This window comes from Canis lupus, chromosome 21 (genome assembly GCF_011100685.1).
Source record: "Canis lupus familiaris isolate Mischka breed German Shepherd chromosome 21, alternate assembly UU_Cfam_GSD_1.0, whole genome shotgun sequence".
NCBI classification, from domain to species: domain Eukaryota; kingdom Metazoa; phylum Chordata; class Mammalia; order Carnivora; family Canidae; genus Canis; species Canis lupus.
This window is the reverse complement of record NC_049242.1, coordinates 8,005,132-8,027,188: the sequence shown is the minus strand read 5'-3', so window position 1 is coordinate 8,027,188 and position 22,057 is coordinate 8,005,132. Positions and strand designations below refer to the sequence as shown.

General features: G+C 41.1%; 1 protein-coding gene across 3 annotated transcripts in view; it reads left to right on the top strand.

Moving 5' to 3' along the window:
* Positions 1 to 22,057, top strand: part of FAT3 (FAT atypical cadherin 3) — a 643,002-nt gene that overhangs the window by 402,107 nt on the left and 218,838 nt on the right. The window lies entirely within an intron of this gene.

Below are 22,057 nucleotides of genomic sequence, written 5' to 3'. Positions count from 1 at the left end.
TTTTCCTGCAGTACATCACACACAGGCAGAAAGCAGAGCTCGGGGCAGTAGGCGCTTATCCAATCAGCTGATGACTTGGGAGCACCAGGAGCTTCCATCTTCTTTTTTGACATTACGGAAGCCATTCAGATTTCCTGTGACTCTGTGTCACCATCAGTAAAATCTGCTGATTTTCTGGCCCTTCACTGGGCCAGAATAGCTGCATTATGTATAAAAGCATTTGTAGTTTCTTGGGAGGAAATATGTCAATCAGAATAAGTGGTGATTAGCATAGCTATGGGTGATAGGTGACATTTGAAAGTCTATATTTACTGCTACTGTTTTTAGGATTCTATTTGGACTATTTTTCTTTGCTTCAGCCACTCCCTATGAAAGATCATCAACATGGAACATCTGTGAAAACTTGTAGGATAGTTTGCTGCATTACCTACCATGTAGTAAATATAACCATTCTAGGAAGACCTTGACTATCCATGCTAATGAGGACTAGGTATGGTATGGATAATTTAAACCTACAGATAATATAAAAATCTTGAGTCACTCCATATTATCTACCTTTTCCTGCTGTCAAATCGGCAGTCATTTGAATTTCACATTCTATTCCTTCCCAGTACACTTTCATGAAAGGCGCTAATGAGAGGCAAAATGGCCAAGAGGCAGGCCAGTTACTGGAGAAGGAGCTGTAGCTGGGGGATGAGCTGAGGCAACAACTAGATAATCAGCTTCTGAAAATCAGCTTCAAAAAGCATTATTAAACTCGTCTTGACTGCTCCTGAAAGCGAGGCAGTCACTTCTGTTCTGCAAGGCATTAACTGAGGCCTCCTTGGAGCCAGGTTCCACACAGGGGCACACAGGAGAGGAGAAGTTGAGAAGGTAAACAAGACATACACAAAACTGTACACAAATTGCTATAATAGAACACAACCCCTGATCAGTATCATGAGGGAAGCTCCGTGTGCTACAAGTTCAGAGGCAGGAGGCAAAGAAGCATTGACAGGATTTCACCTTCTGGCCTGTGAATTTATTCTTTCAAATTTCACTGTGGATGTGGAATCAGAGGTTAATTCCTATTCAGGGCCTAAGGTCAGAAAGCAAATGCCTCTCTTATCCCCCAGATTTTCTTTGGAGAAACACGTGTCTTAGAGCACATAGCAGCACTGGCCTGGTAAGTAGGTACAGTTACTTTCACTGCCCCTGAACAAGTGTCTCATGTTTTATGATACATTTACTGGCTCATCTTCTCCGCGTTTTTATTTTGCACCTGCTGCCTTCACTCACTGATAGTGATGAACTGAAACCTTTGTTTTACAATTTACTGGGTATACTTAATAAATGAGTTGTTTATGTTCCTGCTCATTTTCTTTCTTTCTCTGATACTTTATGGCACATTCATGGGTTTACTCAGTGTCTCCAGCTCTATATGTAAGTAGCTTCACAAACAAAAGGAACTTTTTACTCACAAGACAACTTCGATTGAGGGCTTTTTAATCCCTTGTGGGTCAATAGTTTTTAATGTGAAAGAGAGTTTTCCCATGTTGGATATGAGAGAATCATGGCTCCATGTGGTCTTGGTCTCAGACAGCCATTTTCTGTCTTATGAGTATTTCTAAATAATAATCAGTGTGATGGTTATATTTTCCAAGCCAAGATAAGCCAAATATGTTTTCAGAGAGTGACTTTAAAATGCATTCTTCATTTTCCAGCATCCTGAAAATTGGAATAATGCCTCTGTGAATTCTATAAGTGTCAATGATTGAGTGGAGGGCCAACGTAGTCTATAGAACACTGAAAGATTCCACAGGGTGTCATTCACTCTCTGTGTGCTCAAATTCGGGAGACTGACATAGGGAGAGGAGAACAAAAGGTTTCATTTAGGCACGAGGATGAAAGGCAATGAACAGCGTCCCGTTTTAAAGAAAACATTTGTCAGCAAACCATGTTCTATCAGGCTTTTTGCTCATCCTGCTGTTTATTAATTAGCTTTGGGGGTAAAAGAGAAAATATAGCACTAAATAAATATGAGTTTGATCTGCTGATCTCCTTTCCAATGGTGTTTTTCCAAAGAGACCTTCAAAGCACAAGGTTAAAAATGGAGTAAAATGGAACATGTCAGGGTTCAGTGGGGTTCATCCTCTGCCTGTAGGGGTCACTATTTTTACTCCCAGACATTAAGATAGATTTATCTTTGTCTGTATATATGGAGTCCTGTGCTGAGTGCTGTAAATATAGGCATTAAACAGACTTCCTTCTCTCAAAGAGCTCGGACTGAAACGAGGATGGGTACAAGAGCATGTAATGATCAGGATATACCCATAACATTTTATTCCTTCTACCAAGGAATTGAGGCCCCTCTGTCCCCTGCTTGCTAGAATACAGTGTTATAAACAGCCATCTTCTTGACCATGGAAGCCCTGCCCAGCCTGGGACAGATGAAATGCAGAGATCTTAAAAGTAAAGTCTTAAATGGGTAGCATTTCAAAACAACAGAGTCCTAGATAAGAGCTGACATAACAGGCTCTGTCTTGCTCCTGACCTACCAATATTTCTTCTTGTCATTTTGGACTCCTGTCTATTTCTTTTTTTTTAAGATTTTATTTATTTATTCATGAGAGACCCTGAGAGAGAGGCAGAGGGACAAGCAGGCTCCCTGCAGGGAGGCTGATGTGGGACTCCATCCCAGGACCCCAGGATCACGACCTGAGCCAAAGGCAACTCAACCACTGAGCCACTCAGATATCTCCCATGTCTATTTCTTTTACCTCCTGAGAACCCAAGTGCCCCTTTATGATCTATTTTCCTACTTTGTAATCCTCACAGATAGGCAACAAACTTATACTGTCAAGGAGTCTAACCAATATATCTCATTTAAATCTCTACCAGTCTTGTAGCTTACTCCTGTTTTCCTCTGGCTGGTCCCCCATAGCCATAGAGAATTTCTGGTCAGAATTTTGTGCAAGGTGTCTCTTCCTGTAATGAAAATTAGTAGTCATCTCCATCTTCTGTCAGCTACACAATTCATGTTCCTTTGATCTTTCCTCATACGTTTCTTTTTCTAATCCTTGAATTGTGTCCTACTCATCTCCAGGGAGTAGAGTGCAGGGCTTTCCAGGACCTCAGAAAGCCAGGTGAGATCTTTCCCAGGCCCTCATCAGCCAGGGCCAGTTATGCACACTCTGAGGACCTGGCACCCCACACAGAACAGGGATGAGATGAGCAGCATTATGGACTAGATGTTTGTGCCCTTCCAAAAATCATGTTGATGCCCTCCTCTTCAACATGACAGAATGTGGAGGTGGGGCCTCTAAGAAGGTAATTCAGTTAAGTGAGGTCATAAGGTAGAGCCTTGATGTACTAGGATTAATACCCTTATAAGAGGAGGCCCCTGAGAGCTTGCACTAAAGAAAGGCCCTATGAGGACACAGCAAGAAGATGGCCATCTGCAAGTCAAGATGAGAGTCCTCACCAGAAAATGACCATGGAAGCACTTTGACCTCCAGCCTCCAGAACTGTGAGAAAATAAGTTTCTGTTGTTTAAGCCATCCAGTCTGTGGTCCTTTTATGGCAGCGTGAGCAAGCAAATGTAAGCACTTCTTGGGCAGTCCTTGTACCACAGCTCTGTGCCTCGACCCTCACAAAGTTTGCTCATGAGTGAGCCTACCGTGATGCTTAGACTTCTCCCTGTCATTCAGACTCACTTCTCCAGGAGACTGTTTAGCACAAAACCTTCAGCAGGACATTTTCATGTCATTGCTATTGAGGAACCTATCATATGGAAGAGTTCATTGGACTAGGCTTTTACTGGATGTTGCCATTATTTCTCTACTGGAATTGGTTTAGTCTGTAGGAGCTTTACATGTATTTCATAGTAAGCCATATGATGAGGGCATTCTACTTTATTATTAAAATATCAGGAATCACTGTCTGATGAGTCTTCAGCATTATGTTTTAATTATATATAGAGAAAAAAAGTCAGGGTGTAATTTTAAAAATTTATTTAAATTGACTTTGAAGCACCTTCCAGCCATTTGTTCAACAGTTAAATTCCCCAGAATGCCTGCTGTTTTCACTCTAGTTTTTGACATTATTATCTTTCTGGAAACAGAGCTGCTATTTAACTCAGCTAGTACTGAACAGAAACTGATTATTCTCTTTTGATGTAACTGGAGTGACTTAAATACTTACAGTCTTTTGTGTTAAAGGAAGATTAAAGCATTGGAGAAAAGTGTTCCGTCTTACAGCTCAAAATAAATATTTCAGTATGAAGTGGCTATAATTTCGTTAGGAAAAGTGTATTGGGTCATTGGGTGTTCAGTAACAAAGCCTAAGAGACAGATGTTAAGCGGTTCTTACAGGGCTCTTTGTTCTTAAAAGATGCAAAGGCGTCCTTTGACTTTGGTCATAATACATGATTGAGCAGAAGAAGGTGAAGCTAAGTTATAACCAGAGACTCTTCTTTTTATAAATCAGAGGCTTGTCATTACTTTATCCATAATCCATATTCCTGTCAGAGTTCTTCAGAAATTACCATTCCTTTCAGTCATCACATCTTCTTAAAGCACTTATTGCATCACAGACAACTAGGGCTTGAGAGGTTCAGGTAGAATTTAGACAATTAGATCATCCTAAGTATTGGGCAGTGAGTCTTAGCAGCTCTCAGAAACATCCTTGGGCATTTACTAGTTTCTGAGAAACAAAGATCCAAAATAAAGGTGAAATCAATGACTTATTAAAAAATAATAAAGTCAGCAAGATTCACACAGCTCTTGGGCTTTCTATTGATAGCACAATTTGGAATTCACTAAGACTCTGCTTGAACCCGATGGACTTCAGGCTTCGAAACTCTTCCTTTTGTTTAGGTGAAGGGTGCAAACTGGGTTGCTCATAAGCCTATTGCTATCAGAAAGAACCACGATGACAATCCAGCTGTATCCTTTTCATTCTTCAAAGGACCTAATAAGCATTCCTGAGTAAAATTAAGTTATCTGGCTATAAATATCAGTATCATCTGGGACTTCAGTGCCAGTCCCATCTAGGCTCTCTACTTGGACATCTGGCTGTCTCAGCAAACTCAACATGTGCCAAGCCATTCACATTTTCTTCTCAGAGCAATTTTTCCAGCCTGGCCATTTTCGTCAAGATTCAAAGGATCTCTCGTTCAACTACAGCAGACCCTTACTCAGTGCCAGGTGTTATGTCGGAAGAGTTAGGACCAAAGTGAGAAAGAGATAGGGCACCAAGATACATGAAAAGGAAAAGAAAGGCTCTGCTCCGGTGGAACTGACAGCCTGTTGAGTAGGTGGTGTGAGGCATTGAATGAATGATTGAACAACCAATGTTCCACTGAATACCGGTTTAAGACAAAATGCCAAATTTCTTGAGTATCCTTTCTTCTTAAAGCCCCATCCAAATCTATTGTCTTGTCATCTGAGAAGAGAGTAAAGACATTCATTTTACTAACAACAAAATAAAGGCCATTTACCCTGCCTCATATCTTGCTAGAAAGATTGTTACTTTCTCTCACTTTTGCAATGAATCATTGCAAAGAATAAGAACTAGATGATATGTCTGTCATTATTGGCACTGGAGCCACCAATGCTTTCCTCTCAGCAGGGCTTGACAAATAACAACACAATTTTCATTTTCACTGGGCAGCCAAGTAACTTACAGTCTGGTATCAGCATATGTTGTTAAGTGCTATAAGAGCTATAGGCATTTTGTCACCTCCATGTGGTTATGAAAATCTCCCAAGAAAACAAGAGCAAGGTAACTGTGAATAATGGAGTTTATCTTACCTTGCTGAGCTTCCAAATATTTTCTGTACTGTGGAAATAATTCAGACTCTATTATGTGTGTGGATAATGATATCTCCTTATTGTACAAGGAGCTTTTGTTTTTAATGTAAATGAACTAGCATGTCAGGTATATGAAGCAACTAGAAATAAATGTTACTCTGAGCAAAAGCTACATGTTGGAAAGAAAAAGCTGCATTGTTGTTGGATTATTTACTTTTTTTACTTTAATATATTGCACATTCCTCCTTCAGGTGGCAGGTAGGATTGAGATTTGGGAAACCCATGTAGTCCATGTTATGTTTAGCACATCTGGTGGCACAGATCACAGTCATGTGAAAATATGAATGTCATCATATTTCAATGACTGCAGTTGGCAACAGATATCACTAAAATGCTTTTCTGAAAGGTTGAGAGGTACTCATGTGATTGGGTGATAGGGTGACTATTTGCATATTATTTAAGCTACATTAAATACTACGAACAATAAATATGCATGAATATTGCAAGTATATACATAACCCTGAACTCCTGTGTCTTTTCATGATCTATTGAACATGACCTTGACCTAAATGCGATAAAATAATCAGAATCCTAACTTAGAACTTTTGTTCTTGATCATTCTTTACTCTTGTTTCCATGTCAGTTTGCCTGTGCTAAGATCTCAAGTATGCCCCATTGTGACTGTGAGCCTTGATAACATCTCTGTGATTCTCTCTTTACCTCTAATTGAACTGAATAAACTTACTTTGCTTTGTCCTAAGTTTGGACTTCATGGAGTTCATATTTTATGAATAGGGAAGGCAATATTCTGCACTGTGGTATGTAAATCTTAGTGAATGTGAATTCTGAAGTTTGGCTTTTCCACCTCTTTGTACACACCTGGACCCACTATTGACTTTGCAGGTGAATTGGAAACCTGTGAGCATGCATCACAGCAAATGTCAGTGTCAGTAACAGTTTTCAGAAGTTATGAAGACATTCTGCTGTGAATTTTGCCTTCTGGATTATATTCATGAAAGAATAAGTGAAACTTAACGAATTATGTACAGCATACCTGGTTTCCAATACTCCTTAATCCTTCATCCAGAAGTTCAACCTGATATAATAAAGCAACTCCATGATGATTGATCTGGTAGTGACATTACTATGTTTCAAACTATGATACTTGCTCATTGATTCATTTTTTTTTAAGATTTTATTTATTTATTCATGAGAGACACAGAGAGAGAGAGAGGCAGAGACACAGGCATAGAGAGAAGCAGGCTCCATGCAGGGAGCCCGACGTGGGACTCGATCCTGGGTCTCCAGGATCACAGCCTGAGCTAAAGGCAGATGCTCAACCACTGAGCCACCCAGGCGTCCCTCATTGATTTATTATTAATCTCTTAGAGCCATATCTAGCTGAGAGGGTGCAGATCTTGTACTCCCAAGCACAATATTTTGTTCCCAATGTGCCTACATTTCTTCAGATTATCTCATTAATTAGTTTTTATAATATGATAAGTATATATTTATGCTAATTGCTTGAGGCACAGAGTGCCTTCCTGATCAAGTCCCCTTTTCTTTTGGAATCAACCCTCTCGCCCTTTCCTAATATATGAATCAGCATATGCATGTAAGGGGGAGAGATAACAGCAATGCCATCACAGCTTCAGATTTAGTATCTGCTACTCTAGAGTGAAATTCTCTGACATTGTCTTTAATGTTTCCCCCATTGTCCTTGTGTTCGGGAACAAATGAACCTAATTGCTCTGATCTAATAAATTCTACTCTAAGGATCATGAATACAAAGAATGATGGATGCCTCTTCCTGCAGTACAGAGAGCACCACAGCATCCTGTACTTATCAGCAAATAGCTCTGCAGTGTGGTTGTGAAAAAAACAGTATCACTTCTTGGTTTAATTAAAAATGAATTAAAAACCTAAATGTGAAACTTGAAACCATAGAGAACTTAGGCAGTAACCTTTTTGACATTGGCCATGGCAGCTTTTCTCTAGTTATATCTCCTGAGGCAAGGAAAATAAAAGCAAAAATAAACTCTTGGGACTACATCAAAATAAAAAGCTTCTGTAGATCGAAGCAAATGATCAACAAAACTAAAAGGCAGCCTATGAAATGGGAGAAGATATTTGCGGATGACATATCTAATAGAGGGTTAGTATCCAAAATATATAAACCAGTTATAAAATTCAACATCCAAAAAGCAAATAATCCAATTAAAAATGGGTAGAAGACCTGAACAGATATTTCTCCAAAGAAGACATACAGAAGGCCAAAAGACACATGAAAAGATGCTCAACTTCACCTGTCATCAGGGAGATACAAATCAAAACTACAATGAGATATCACCTTACACCTGTCAGAATAGCTAAAATCTTTAAAATACAACAAACACCAAGAGTTGGTGAGGATGTGGAGAAAAAGGAACACTCGTGCACTGTTTGTGGGGATGAAAACTTGTACAGACACTGTGGAAAACAATATGGAGGTTCCTCAAAAAGGTAAAAATAGAGCTACCTGGGCAGCCTGGATGGCTCAGCGGTTTAGTGCCACCTTCAGCCCAGGGCGTGATCCTGGTGACCCAGGATCAAGTCCCAAGTCAGGCTCCCTGCATGGAGCCTGCTTCTCCCTCTGCCTGTGTCTCTGCCTCTCTCTGTGTGTCTCTCATGAATAAAGAAAATCTTAAAAAAAAAAAGAGAGAGCTACCCTATGAACCAGCAATCATGCTACCCTTTACCCATAGAGGACATAAACAGTATTCCAAGGAATATATGCAACCCTATGTTTATAGCTGCATTATTTACAATTGCCAAGATATGGAAGCAGCCCAAGTGTTTATCAACTGATGAATGGACAAATATATATATATATATATATTTGGTGTATATACACACACACACTCAAAAATACACACACATATGTATATATACATACACATATGCACACACATACAACAGAATATTATTCAGCCATAAAATAGAATTAAAGCTTGCCATTTGCAATGACACAGATGGCATTAGAGAGTATAATGCTAAGCAAAATAAGTCAGAGGAAGACAAATACTATATGATTTCAGTCATATGTAGAATATAAGAAACAAAACAAACAAGAAAAGGGACAAAAGAGAGAGAGAGAGGCAAGCCAAGAAGCAGACTCTTAACTATAGAGAACAAACTGATGGTGACCAGAGGGGAGGTGGGTGGAGAATGGGACAGATAGGGGATAGGGACTAAGGAGCACACTTGCTTGATGAGCACCAAGTGATGTACGGGAAAGTTTAACACTATATTGTTGAGACAAATATAAAACTCTATGTTAATTAAGTGGAATTTAAAACAATTTTAAATCAATATCACTTCTCTCTTTTTCCCCCTCCTGCTCCCCTTTTTTCTCCCTCTCCCTCCCTAATCCACCTGGTCTCCCCACTCTGCTGGAAGCCATTTGATGTCAACAAATGGTACCTGATGATATACCTGAGTATAGAAGCAACTCTGCAACAGAAACGTCTGAGTTGTGTGAATCTACTCTACCAGAAAGGAGCATGAGTTTGAGGGCCTTAGAGGTGGAGGGTTGGGGGGGGGGGGACTTCTGTGTCCGAATATATTATACTCTTCAGTTCTTTGCCAGCCAGTAGTGGTGCTTATTTACAGGTAGATTCTGTTGCTGTTGAGAAATACCACTTTGTCTTATGAGCTATGTGGGTTTTACTCACACTTAACCACTTTACAAGTGTGTTTTCTAGAGTGGACTGGTAAACAAGATATATACATAAATGGTTTCTCCTGAAACCAGAATCATAGTAAATGCTCAGTGATTATTAATTATAACCATATGACTGTTTTATTTTTATTTATAGAATAGATTAGAAATATATAAGAAAGTTTTACTCTAAATTCATTCTGATATAAAATAAGGACATGGAATTGCAAAATAGATTATATGAACCATTACTCTATGTTTCATGCCACATCTCTTTTTAAATATTGAGCATACTGAACCTTTGCATTTGAATGTATATTTTATTAATATAGCTAGTTCAAATTCTTTTAGGTAGCCTCAGCTAGTTTAGTATTTAAGGATTCTTTCCAAATGAAAGATAGCCATATATTATTTTCTTTCTACTAAGTTCCTATTTTAAGGGCCCAATGTAATTAGTTCTTTCTCCCATGTAAGCCACAGCTGTAGAATGTGGTTGGCCAGAGGGGCACAACCTCTCATTTTCTACTCCTCATGCAAGCCAGAGTGATATCCTATATGATATCCTATATGATAAACCAACACATTCATCACGTAATACATGCATATACTAGACAGACAGATAGATGAAAATAGAGACATAAATGTAGATTAAACATGTACAGGTTATAAACATACTATATTAGTTTTCAAGGACTGCTATAACAAATTATCACACATCTGATGGCTTAAAGCACCAGAAATTTACTCACTTCTAAAGGCCAGAGGTCTAAAATCAAGGTGCAGTAAGACCATGTTCTCTCTGAAGGCTCTAGCAGAGAATTCTCCCCTGCTTCCTTCAACTTCTGGTGGTTGCCAGATTTCCTTGACTTGTGGCTGTGTCACTCTGATCTCTGCCTCCATTCTCAGATGACCTTTCCTTCTGTGGTTCACATCTCCCTCTACTTTTTCCTTATAAGGACACTGGTCATTGGATTTAGGGTCCAGATAAGCCAGGATGATCACATCTCAAGATCCTCAACTTGATTATAGTTGCAAAGATTCTTTTCCCAAATAAGGTCCCCTGGACAGGTTCTGAGAGGTAGAATTTGTACATAACTTTTGGGGAGCCAGCCTTCACATTCTAACCATTCTGTATACCAGTTAGAACTATTTGGTTACTCTATCATTTATATTAATTTTGGCAGTGAAGTGTATTAATACAACTTTAAAGCACAAACAAGATGGTAGCTGTTAAATTGGCTGAAAAAGTGTTCCAACACACTGATTACTACTAAGATACTGAGATCTAAAGTACATTGGATTGAACAAGATCACAAAACACACTCTGAGTCCTTGGAGGAAGACTGAATTCTTATGAAAGGCACTGGTCTAGCTGGGACCACATGTCTGTCTTCCCAAATTGGAACAGCTATAGAAAGTCAGGAGATGCATAGATAGGACACAGGGGCCTGTGAGTCTTCCTTTGTGATCCGCCCTTGTGAAACCTCAGAAACTGATCTGAGGCAGCCATAGATGCTGGTAGAGAAAATGTTCCTGCCAGATCTGCCCAGGCCATAGACCTCATCCTCTTTCCCATCTTCACCATGCACCATGATTTCCTTTGGGTTCCTGAGGACCCCGACTCAAAGATGCCCTCATGCAGGAGCAAGGCCAGCCTGCTCCTTTAGTTGTTATCAGCAAAGCCCAGCATGTTGACAGGGTACATCACATCAGGACACAGAGCTGATAGAATTTGATACTTAAACCTCCGGTGCAAAACCGACTGTCATCTCAATTATTGTCTGGGCCCCACACAACCACCTGGCAGGCAGGAAGCCCAGTCTCCTAAGCAGATGTTAGAAGGTTATTTGGATTTCATTCTAACCAGAGAACTGAGACTATATTTAAATCAGCAAGAAATACTGATCATATTGCAGAGATAGTTGCTAGTATTTTCCCCTTTGATCCACATCTTTAAACAAGGGGCACACAATGAAGCAGTACTGCCTCTTTGAGAATTGGCTGACCATGTCTGGATAGCACCAGGCCATGGCTTCTCTCACCTCATTCCTGGGGAGGCAGCAGACTATGTCATGCCTGGCACTTCCTTCTGGATTTTTCCCTGCCAGTGAGCCACAGCAAGGCTTTCTCTGGATGCCTAGAGTTTCAGGGAAATTTTCATGGTGGGAACACTCTCCTCTTCCTTTACAGAGGAGAACAAAACCCACCAGAGAGTCTGATAGAGTGAGGAACAAAACTAACCCTTACTTTGTGCCAGGCTTTGCACCTGTGTATTATCGATTCCAATGTCATGGTGGCCCAGTGAGGTGGTGTAGGAATCAGTGAGTGCAGTAGAATACATGATGTCAGTGGCAGGTTGCTTATGATTTACTACCAATTGCTACATAGCCTCAGGTATGATTACCTGTGAGGAAGCCAAGTCTCAGAGAAGTTAAGAGGTACTTGGTGAAGCTTTTCTGGGCCAGGCTGAGACTGGAACCTATGTTTGCCAGCTGAAATTCTTTGTTCTTTCTGCTGTATCAGGTTGCAGGTTAATTAATGCAGATAGGTTGGGCCGGCCTTGACTCAGATTCCTGGGCTCTGGACCTTCAACCTTGAGAGCAGGAGGGATATTTGAGATGTCAAGCAGCCTAAGTCAGCCAAAAAACCCTGCAGCAAGCTGCCTTGGCACCCAAACTTCTGTTCTTGGTACCCTTCTGTTCAGAGGCGTCAGCAAAAGCCCCCATGAGACAGTGCAGTGTCTGGAAAGTCTGGTTTAGACTGCAAAGACCTGTGTGTGCGTCCTGCTTAGGCTTCTTACTTGCTGTACGGCTTTGGGCAAGTTCCTCAATGCCTCTGATTGGTCTTGTGCATCTGTAAAATTAGAATGACAATACCTGCCATGCTTCCAACAGGAGAGATGATGGTGGTGTAGATACAATGTAAACATTGCTGTACAAATGTGAAGGTGCTATTATAAGCAGTTGCTTGAACTCACAGTCTTGTGCATTACAAATATCCCAGCCAGGATCACAGTTGTGAGCATGCCAGGCTGGCACAGGAGCCCCAGAGGCCAAGACCACACCACTGCTGTGCACACACCTTCCAGGCCATCAGCACCGCTCTGTACACTCTGACTCTGGCATAGTGCTGGACCAGATCTCTAATGCCTTTTACAGTGGGAACCAGATGATGCTGTTTGTAAGGCCAGTGTTTTATTGACACTCAAGCTTGCATAAATCACCGTACACAGTGCATAGCACTGAGTCAATACCTAGGAAATATTTGTTGAATGAGTAGAAGAATAAATGCAAGCCTCTGAGATTCTTTACAGTGAGCTGTGAGGTTATGGTGATCCTATCAGGGAGGATAAAATGCTGACCTTGCAGCCATCCTCGTCAGTGCCTGGGCGCCTGAGCTGCTGCCTGCCAGGTGAGCCCAGGGCAGTCTCTGGGCTGGAGGGTGGAGGTGGCAGCCTCAGAGCCACCCTTCTGTCAGGCAGCCCAGGGGGGCCACCTCTGAAGCCTGCGTTGACATTTATCCCTCTATAGTAAAGTGCCTTCCCAGTGCCAAGCACCCCACCTCACCCTCAGTTTATCATCTGGATTCTTCCCTCTGCCAACTATTTTTGGATTTTGCCCTCTGGACCAGTAATCATGATGCTACGTTTTGAGATATCAGCCAGACATTCTGAGTGCTCTTGACCCTCCTCACTGGGAGCTGTTGCAGAAGAGGTGATTCCTGACACCTGTCACTGTCCATGTTTGGTCCTGTCAAGGAAGACACACGTATCCCTCGATCACCTCTAATCCTTGGCCTTGCACCTGAAATAAAAACAACTGCTTCCTAACACCCCTTCTCGCGGCCCTCTCACTGGAGATAGATTTTGATGAATTCTCTATTATGAGTTCACTGGCACACGATTACATCTCCTCACCTTCCAGTACAGAGATGTTGTCACCGTGTGACTTGACTGTCCCGAGGCCAAAAATCCAATAAAGGTGACATTCCAGCCTTGTTATGTGCACTGCTACTTTTCTGTAGCTCGTCGCCAGCCCAGATAGTGCACTTTGGGGGCAGAGTCGGAAATTAATTGAAATGACTGCCACATTGCATCTTGCAGAGAATCCTCTCTCTAATGTGTGTGACTGGCTATGCCTCCATGTAGAAGTTCTTCTCTTTTGCTGCGCAAAGCATAAGTGCAAATATAAAGTCTCGGGAACAAGGACTTTCTCCTTGATTGGAGTGAAAATGTGACAGAAACAGGACTCTCCCTGAGAAAGCGCGTCAGTGGGTGTCAGCACTTTTCCTCAAACAGAGCGATCCATTTTTTTTTAATGTTTTTTTATAACCCTCCTGCACTTTATTTACTTCAGTCCATGTGAAGAAGTTTTCTGAGGAGATGGCAAAGAACAATTCTTAAAATGTGTGAATACCAAATGTAAGATAAAAAACATAATTGCAGTTTAGACTTCAGATTTATTTGAAAAGGGGATAATGATAGTAATTACCCAGTTTGAGTTTTGTAGAAGGCTAATTAGATCCCCAAAGCATTTGTATGCACAAGGAAAACCATAAATACAAAAGACCATCTGGTCCTTATCAGCTTACAACACTAACACTGTCTGTAATTATTTTTTCTATATTGTTTTGATGTTGACATTTTATGGAGCAATACGTTCTACCCTGGTTAGAGAATAACCTACATTTCTGAAAACCTGGGGCTTTGCCCCCTTTTTCCTAATAAAAGTTTTAGAACTCCACAGGAAAGAAACACTGCTATTGAGAAACAGGTAAACATCCTTTCATTATACCCATTGTTCCAGAAATGTGTTGTTTATAAACTTCTCTGGCTTATCTGACTTGTCTTGTTAGTAACTTAGTCTTCCACATACATGGATTCAGTTAAGTTTTTTGTTGTTGTTTTGTTTTAGGTAAAATTGAGAATGACACAGTTTGCTGTGTTGTATGAGCACAGAAGTGCAACATTGATTAGTCACTTTCTGTAGTTAGCACTCTTCCTGGTAATTTGGGTTTTACAAAAGTAATGTTATCTGCTTTCATATTCAGCAATTTTCTTCCTCACTAGAATGGAATGTTAGCTTCAAAAGGGCAGAGATTCTTCTCTTATTCATTTTATTGTACCTCCAGCTCCTGCAACAGTGCCTGGTACATGGTAGAGACTCCAAGGTGATTTATTGAAGTAAATGAAGTAGAATACATGATTTCAGCCTCAGGATGATTATGATTTGCTATCAATTGTTACATAATAAACCACCCCTGAAATGAAGTGGCTTAAAACAACTAACACTTCATTAAATATCAGAATTTTGTTGGTGAGGAATCTGGGCAGGACTTACCTGGGAATGAGTGTTGATGGAGCTCACTTAGGTGTTCAGTTGATAGATAAACTGATCTAGAGAGGCCAGGACATGTTCACCATATGCCTAGTCCTTGACTGAGATGGGTAGAAGCCTGGGGTCAACTGAGACTATTGACTTGACCTTTCCTGTGGCTTAGGCTGCCCATGGAATGGCAATCTGAGTTCCAAGAGGGCGAGACAGAAGTTGCCAGTTGTCCAAGAGATCAGGCCTGGAACAGGCATAATGTCATTTTCACCATATGTTTTCATGTAAGTGCATCACTAAAGCCAGCTCAGACTCCGTGAGAGGACAATATAGCTCCTCCTCCCAATGGGGAATGTAGCAAAAATAATCACAGCCATCTTTAATATACCATACTAAAGATGGTATACTTAATATACCATCTAATTGAAGAGAAAAGTACACGGAACAACCGAAAAGCAATATTTAGACAAGAATGGCAAGTCTCTTATATGTAACCATCACATGGATGCAGGGTATGAAAATCTGCATGCTGAGGGAAGGTTTTGTGGAAGTCATGCATGAGTTTTGAACTGAGCGTGGAAGAAAGGATAAGTTTCAAGACCTGAAGATAGTGGAAGGGGATAATCTCAGAAAAGGATTTTTTACTTAAATATGGGTGTAGAACCAGGATTGTCAACACTGATGACATTTGTTGATCTGCCAGCTGTTGGTTTGCAGTAAATTAGAGATAAAAGAACATGACCATCACCATTTTTTGAAAGGCACTGTTGGAAGCAGTGTATACAATTTCCAATTGTAGTTCCTGTGAAATCCTGATTGCATTTCTCCTTATAGAATCCCTTGTTGAAAGTTATCTTTCAGAATTATGCTAAGAATAGGCTTTGTTAGATCTGTTGTGCTTTCTTCCTTCTGATAAGAACTAGGACAATTTCTATTTTCTTTTTCCTATTGGCTTCTGGGAGGCTTAGATGCAGAATCAAAACTCAAGCAATTATGTCGAACCATCCATTTAGCATTTTTGCAGCATCTCCTTATCTTTGATCCTAATGTTTTAATTCTCCTTCTGGTTTGCTAGTTCATTGTCTGAAGTTTTTGCTTTAATCTACCTCAAAAACTGTCCACAGAATAAATTCAGCAAACATTTACTGAGCGCTTATGCTAATTGTTAGAGTTAGAAAAAAAATATATGTAAATAATTATGAACAAATAACAGATCTTATTTAAAAAGAATCACGTAGTTATGTAATTTAACTCAGGACCCAGGAGAATGTTAAGAGCAATAGCAGATTTGAGGAATGGACTTCCAAAGAGGTCATTTCTTAAAATAAGATGAACAGGGTGAATTGTGGTCATCTGAGTTCTTGCATGCTAGACTAAAGAGCCTGTCTTACTTGGGAAATTGAAAAAGCCTTGACATCAGTATGACAAAGTATTTCAAACTCATACAACATATGCTTTTCTAAGGAGTTGAATTTTTCATGGATATTTTCTTCTAAATTGTTTCCTCATTCAGAGAGGAGGTCAAAATTCTTATAACATTTTTCAGTTCATCAACATTGAGGGTCCAGCATGAAGAGCAACTTCTGCTTAGGGAGTCTGGAGACATCAGGAGCAGCAAAATACATTTTGTACTTCTGGCAAGCTTATCGTAGAGTTGGGGAGACAACCCTTTGGTTTATTAGCATCCAGCAGCCAATTGAGCTATATTTCCCCGATCCTATTTCTGGATCTAATTCTTCTGGCTTTCTAAACAAGGAACACTGGAAATAGACATTTGTCTTAGGTTTGGAGGGGGAAATAGACCACTCCAGCATGAACAGGGTTTCTTATTGTTAAATGTACAGAACAGGAAATTACTAAATGAAATGATAATGTACTTATTTCCCATGCTATACATTCTCCCTGGGACAGAGTATGCCCACTCTTTACTTCACCAGTACACCTGAATTTCAGGAGATTACTTTCACCTCCCAGGTGTGGAATGGCCTGATCTGAGATTACAGTAGAATTCACCTGGCCATGTCCCAGGAAGAGGAAAGTGGTCAAGAGACCAGGGGGGATATTAGAGGCAGAGAAGGCATTTCTATCTTCATTCTGATGGTTTGTTCTGCCATATTAGATTCTGGTAAGTGGAGTAATAAAGCGGTAGGAGAATTCTTTCTGAGTCACAAACAGCAGATAAATCAAGTAGACATATATTAGTTTGGAGAAATGTGACTTTCTGCAAAGAAGACACATGAAGATGGCTACTTGAAGGGTAACTAGCCAGTGACACCACTGAAAACCAGAAAAGGCACATGGGTGACATCTTTGATCCCTCTTAACTACAGCCTCTGGCCGATGCTGTGGTGCGCTGTGCCTCCCCTTCAGGGTTGAGACAGCATTCCTCCTGCTTCTGGGAATGCTGGCAGCTGATGACTCTAAATTGATTCCAGCCCTGGGAATAGTTTTAGCTGAAGAGAGCCACCTCATCGTCCCCAGGGATGGTCCCCATCCAAAGGTATATAAAGGCTTACTCCTCTCAAGAACAAACAACTCTGCAGGGTCATCTTAGCTCCAGAGCATTCACTGGATCAGCAGAGGCTCCTGTCACATTTCTGTTCCTCCATCTGCCTAATCCCACTCCTGTCACAGCCCCATGACTATTGATCCCACCATGGTCCCCAGGGAACCTCCTACACACCGCTCTTTATCTTGATCTGCTTCCTGGGGGAGCTGTCTGGTTGTCCCACAACCAGGACCCATCAAATAATGGTAAATCCTATGCTTTCTGCCAGGGATTCATGGCAGGTATGGAGATACACATTTAAATGAGACCTATGGCAACTCCACTGTCTGAAGCTGTCGGGAAGCAACAGGAATCTGCCAGGAATGCTGTGAGCATCACTGGATGACTTCCTCTGGAAATGAATGATGGCTCTCCTCCCTTTTGTCTCCCATCCTTTTACTTGGCAGTCCTGAGTCTCTCCATCTCTATTTGTCTTTATAATTCAGCTTCATGTACCTGCCCAGTGAGGCATAAATGGTGATATTTGTCTTTCATATCCAATATGTGGAAAAGTGCCTGGACACATGATGAAACAGGTCTCACTCTGGATTGTGATGAAGACCAGCATTTCTCACTAATTAGAAAGAGTATAGGATCGCTTGATCTATTGATTTTCATTAACTTGTGTGAAGTTGTGAATCTTAAAATGGAAGTCCACAGTTATAGATACCTTAGGATAGTGTTTTATAGCAAGCAAGACTCTAGAGAGTGCCATAAAAATCAGCTTTTGATGCTCATCTGAGGGTTTATGGTTTAAAGAATTGCTTGTGCTTTCTCTGCAAATGTTCCCCGGTCATACTTTGCAGTACTGGCCTGATTGAGGCAGAAACTACTACTAAGTTTAATGCAGAGTTCTAGAACTCTTCTTAAATTGGCTATTTTCTTCCTTTACTTCCCTTTTCTTTTACCTGTTGTTGAAGAATTATCTCCTTGCCATGTTGCCAGGAGCTTCCCAGTTTGGACACCCATTACCCGTCTTTTGGAAAGATCCTCTCCAAAGCCACAAGGTAGGCATTGGCATTTTGGCTGAGTGCTTTGCTAGACGCTCATCTCAGAGGGCTACCCAGATTGCTGTATAATGCAAGGGATATCCAAAAATGGAGAATGGGCCTTGGAATGTCCCAATAAAGCCAGGTTGGTCTGTCTTAGATACATCTTGATGTCAGAGATCTAGATATTAGATGATTAGAGATCAAATTAAAATCACGGGTTCTTTATTATCTTACTGCATTTATTCAGCAAGCATTTGTTGAACGCCCACTTGGTATCATTGTATATATGTTCCTCCTTTCCTTTGCTTTCCCTCTTCTTTCTTTCTTCTTCCTTCATTTCCGCAGCACATAAATGAGGAGGAAGTCAGGCCCTTCCAAGGAGACTGCTAGATTATTATCTTTGTTTTTGGAGAAGAGCAGTTTTATTAGTTCATTGAAGAGAGATCAGGTGCACAAGGAGCTGATAAAAGTCATTTTCTGTCATTACAATCAAGTATATACCTTTCTAATGAGCAGGAAGCTGGTGTCCTTCCTCCCAGGTATCAGAAGGCTGCTAGGAAACAGAGAAGGGGCACTGAATGATTTTGAAAGGTATTTGTTCTAGCCTCTGGTGAAAACTAATGAACTATTCCTTCTGCTCTGCGAACAGCCCAGAGGAGAGCCTAGTTTCTTTTGGCTTGGGTCTTCTAGATAACCTGTTTGTGTGCTGTGTGCCCAAAACTTCCTGACAAGAGTTAATAATCAGTGCTCTTTCTTCTGGGCTCCCCACATACCTCTGTCCTTCTGTTTGTACTCATTACACAATTGTCCTTGTTTCAGTGGAGAGCTATTGCTAAGGCCTTGTACTATTACTTAATCGATTTGTGGAATAGTGGTTCACTAGCACAGAGACTTAAAAATCAGATAGCCCTAGGTAGTATGTGCACTGGTAAGAACTGGCTCTCTCTCTCTCCCTCCTCTCTCTCTCTCTCTCTCTTTCTCTCTCTCTCTCTCTCTCTCTCTCTCTCACACACACACACACACACACACACACACACACACTCAAAACCCTGATTTGTAGTGCTTGCTGATTTCCATGGTGTAAATACTCCCACCATGGCCACATTCAGGCTACCAAAGGGAAATCACTGAACATGGAGCTGGGAAAAGATGAGAGCAGTTGTTTCTCATGAGCTGGTAGCAGACATCATCAGCTCATCAGCCCTAGGACTGAGCCCAGGAAACATTACTTGTCCTCTCAAACTCTGAGCTTCCTCATATATGACATGGAAGTGGTATGAAAATAATTACCCTAAAGTGCTATTGTGAGACTTGATAATAATTCATATATAGAACTTAACTTAGTAGGGGAAAATACTAACCATCCAGTGAGGGATACGTAGTCAGTTAGGTATACCAGGTACCTTAACCTCATCAGTAATCCAACTCTGTCTCTGGAATAGGCATTCCTTTTGTGGAACTTTCCAGTATAAACCAACCCAGTTCATGATGTTGGTTTCAGCTTAGGAAAGGGACTGACCTGGACTGACCTCCCTTGGCTTAGGGGAGATGCTTAGCAAGTTGGGCTGGCAGCCCTACTTATCTCCTATAGCTCCATCATCTTGTTTAATAACCAATAGTTGATTATTATCAATCTTATGATTGATCTTCATAAGAAAGTACATCGTGCTAGATAATGTGAGGAGAAATAACCTGAGCAGGTCTAGACCTTGCTGAAATAGTTTATAGCCTCGTGGAGGGGGGCACACATGTACAAGTAACACAGAATTGGGAAACCAGCTGTGCTGAAGTAAATCAGGACAGTGTTCTTGGTGCTGCAGGATGATTCCTCCCAAGAGAACTACCGGGCATGGTGAATACACCCATCTTCAGAGACAGGCAAAATGTGGAATATGCTTTGCTGGTGTGTGAGCCCCACCTCAGTGTGGAGTGAAAAAGGCCCACTGCTCTTCTAATCCAGGGATGTGTATTGCTTTAGACTAGAAACTCAGTGGTGTCTTTTATTTTTATTTTACTATTTTATTTTATTTTATTTTATTTTATTTTATTTTATTTATTTGTGAGAGAGAGAATGAGAATGAGAGAAAACACAAGTGAGGAGAGATAGAAGCAGACTCCCTGCTGAGCAGACCCTGGGATCATGACCAATGCTGAAGGCAGATGTTTAGCCAGCTGAGCTACCCAGGAACCCCTGAATGGTGTCTTTTAATGTGAGTGGAGACAGTTGTTTTCATTCAGAATCAAACCACGTGCCCCCGACTCCACAGAGTTCCACCCCAGCCATTGAAGTCAAAAGATGCACACTAAATACTCTGAAATGATGTCCACAATGAGAGCAGATGCCTCTGCAGAGAGAATAGGTGGCTCCCTGCACACCTCCCACTCTCCCAGGCTCTCTTCTGGTCTGTTCACCTCATCTGTTTTGTGTGGGAAAAGAACATCTAGCAGGTCAGCATTTGTCTCCCTTGGGCCATGCCCAACCTGTTCTTGTCAGCTTTTTCCTATCGAAGTCTTACATTTCTGAGAGAACAGATGTCATATGAGACATTCCGGGGATGCTTTGGTTTAAAGAAATGGAAAGTGATAATTTGCATAATCTATTCATTTTAGTGGTCTCTCTTCTTATCTGGACTGTAAACACTGTGAAAGTAAGGGAGCTCACTCTTATCTGGCCAGCCCCCATTGTTGAACATGTGGACTCCCTGTGTCCACTGTAACAGTCCTGTGGCATTGTGACCCCTCTCACATACCAACTAAACATAGGCTCTCTATCCTCCCTGATGCTCCACATTTCCAAAGTTCCTGTAGGGCAAAGCCAGTGTGGCCTGATGGCAAAGCCCTGCTCCCAAGGCCACTCTGTCTCTGGGCAGCAGGCACCACCTCTGGATGCTCAGGTCCAGGCCAAAAGGAGCTTGGTTCTCATCAAAGCTGTAATCCGTACACAGACACTTACCTATCTACTTAAGAGGGTCAGATATTCAAATTAACTTAATTTTTAAATAGTTAATTCCACTCTGCTTGTAAGGGTATCAAGCTGATTTTGCTTTCAAGAATTTACTAAGGCACTTTGAAGAAAAAAACTTATGTGAAACTCTGGCCCACCTTTTCCAATAAAACCCATTATATTCCCTCGGAGCTATGAACAAGGCTTTGATTAAAACTCAGAAACGAGTAGCTTACCTGGAATAAAGAACCTCCAAATACCATGCTTCTCCTGTTCTCTCTTGGTTCCCCAAAAGCCTGTCTTCTTCATATGAAAGTTTCCCTTTCATTGCTCCTCAGAAACAGAAAAGAAAAAATGCAGGTGGGGATCTGAAGGCACTTTGCTGGGAAGTGATAGCTCTTCTCTCATGTATATGTGTATTAGTATAAGGGCTTTGAATCTCCCATTTAAATATAAGAGTTGGGAAATTCTCCCTTAAGTGCTACGACCTCTTCTGGCCCTGGCTCCTACATGGTTTCCTGTGCTATATTCTACATTTGGGCTCAAAGACCACTTAAAATCTCCTTCTCTATTTGTAATAAGGTGTAGGTGTGTGAGTATGTCTCTCAGGATCCTATTAAGTTGTTCCTCCTTCATGAAACTTATTCTCATCCCCAAGCCAGAATTTATTGAACCTGCTTCTGTGTCCCAATGGCCCCGTCTGCCATTCCAGTGGCCTTCATCTGCTGCCTTGTGGTATTGCAGGTGGGGGTGT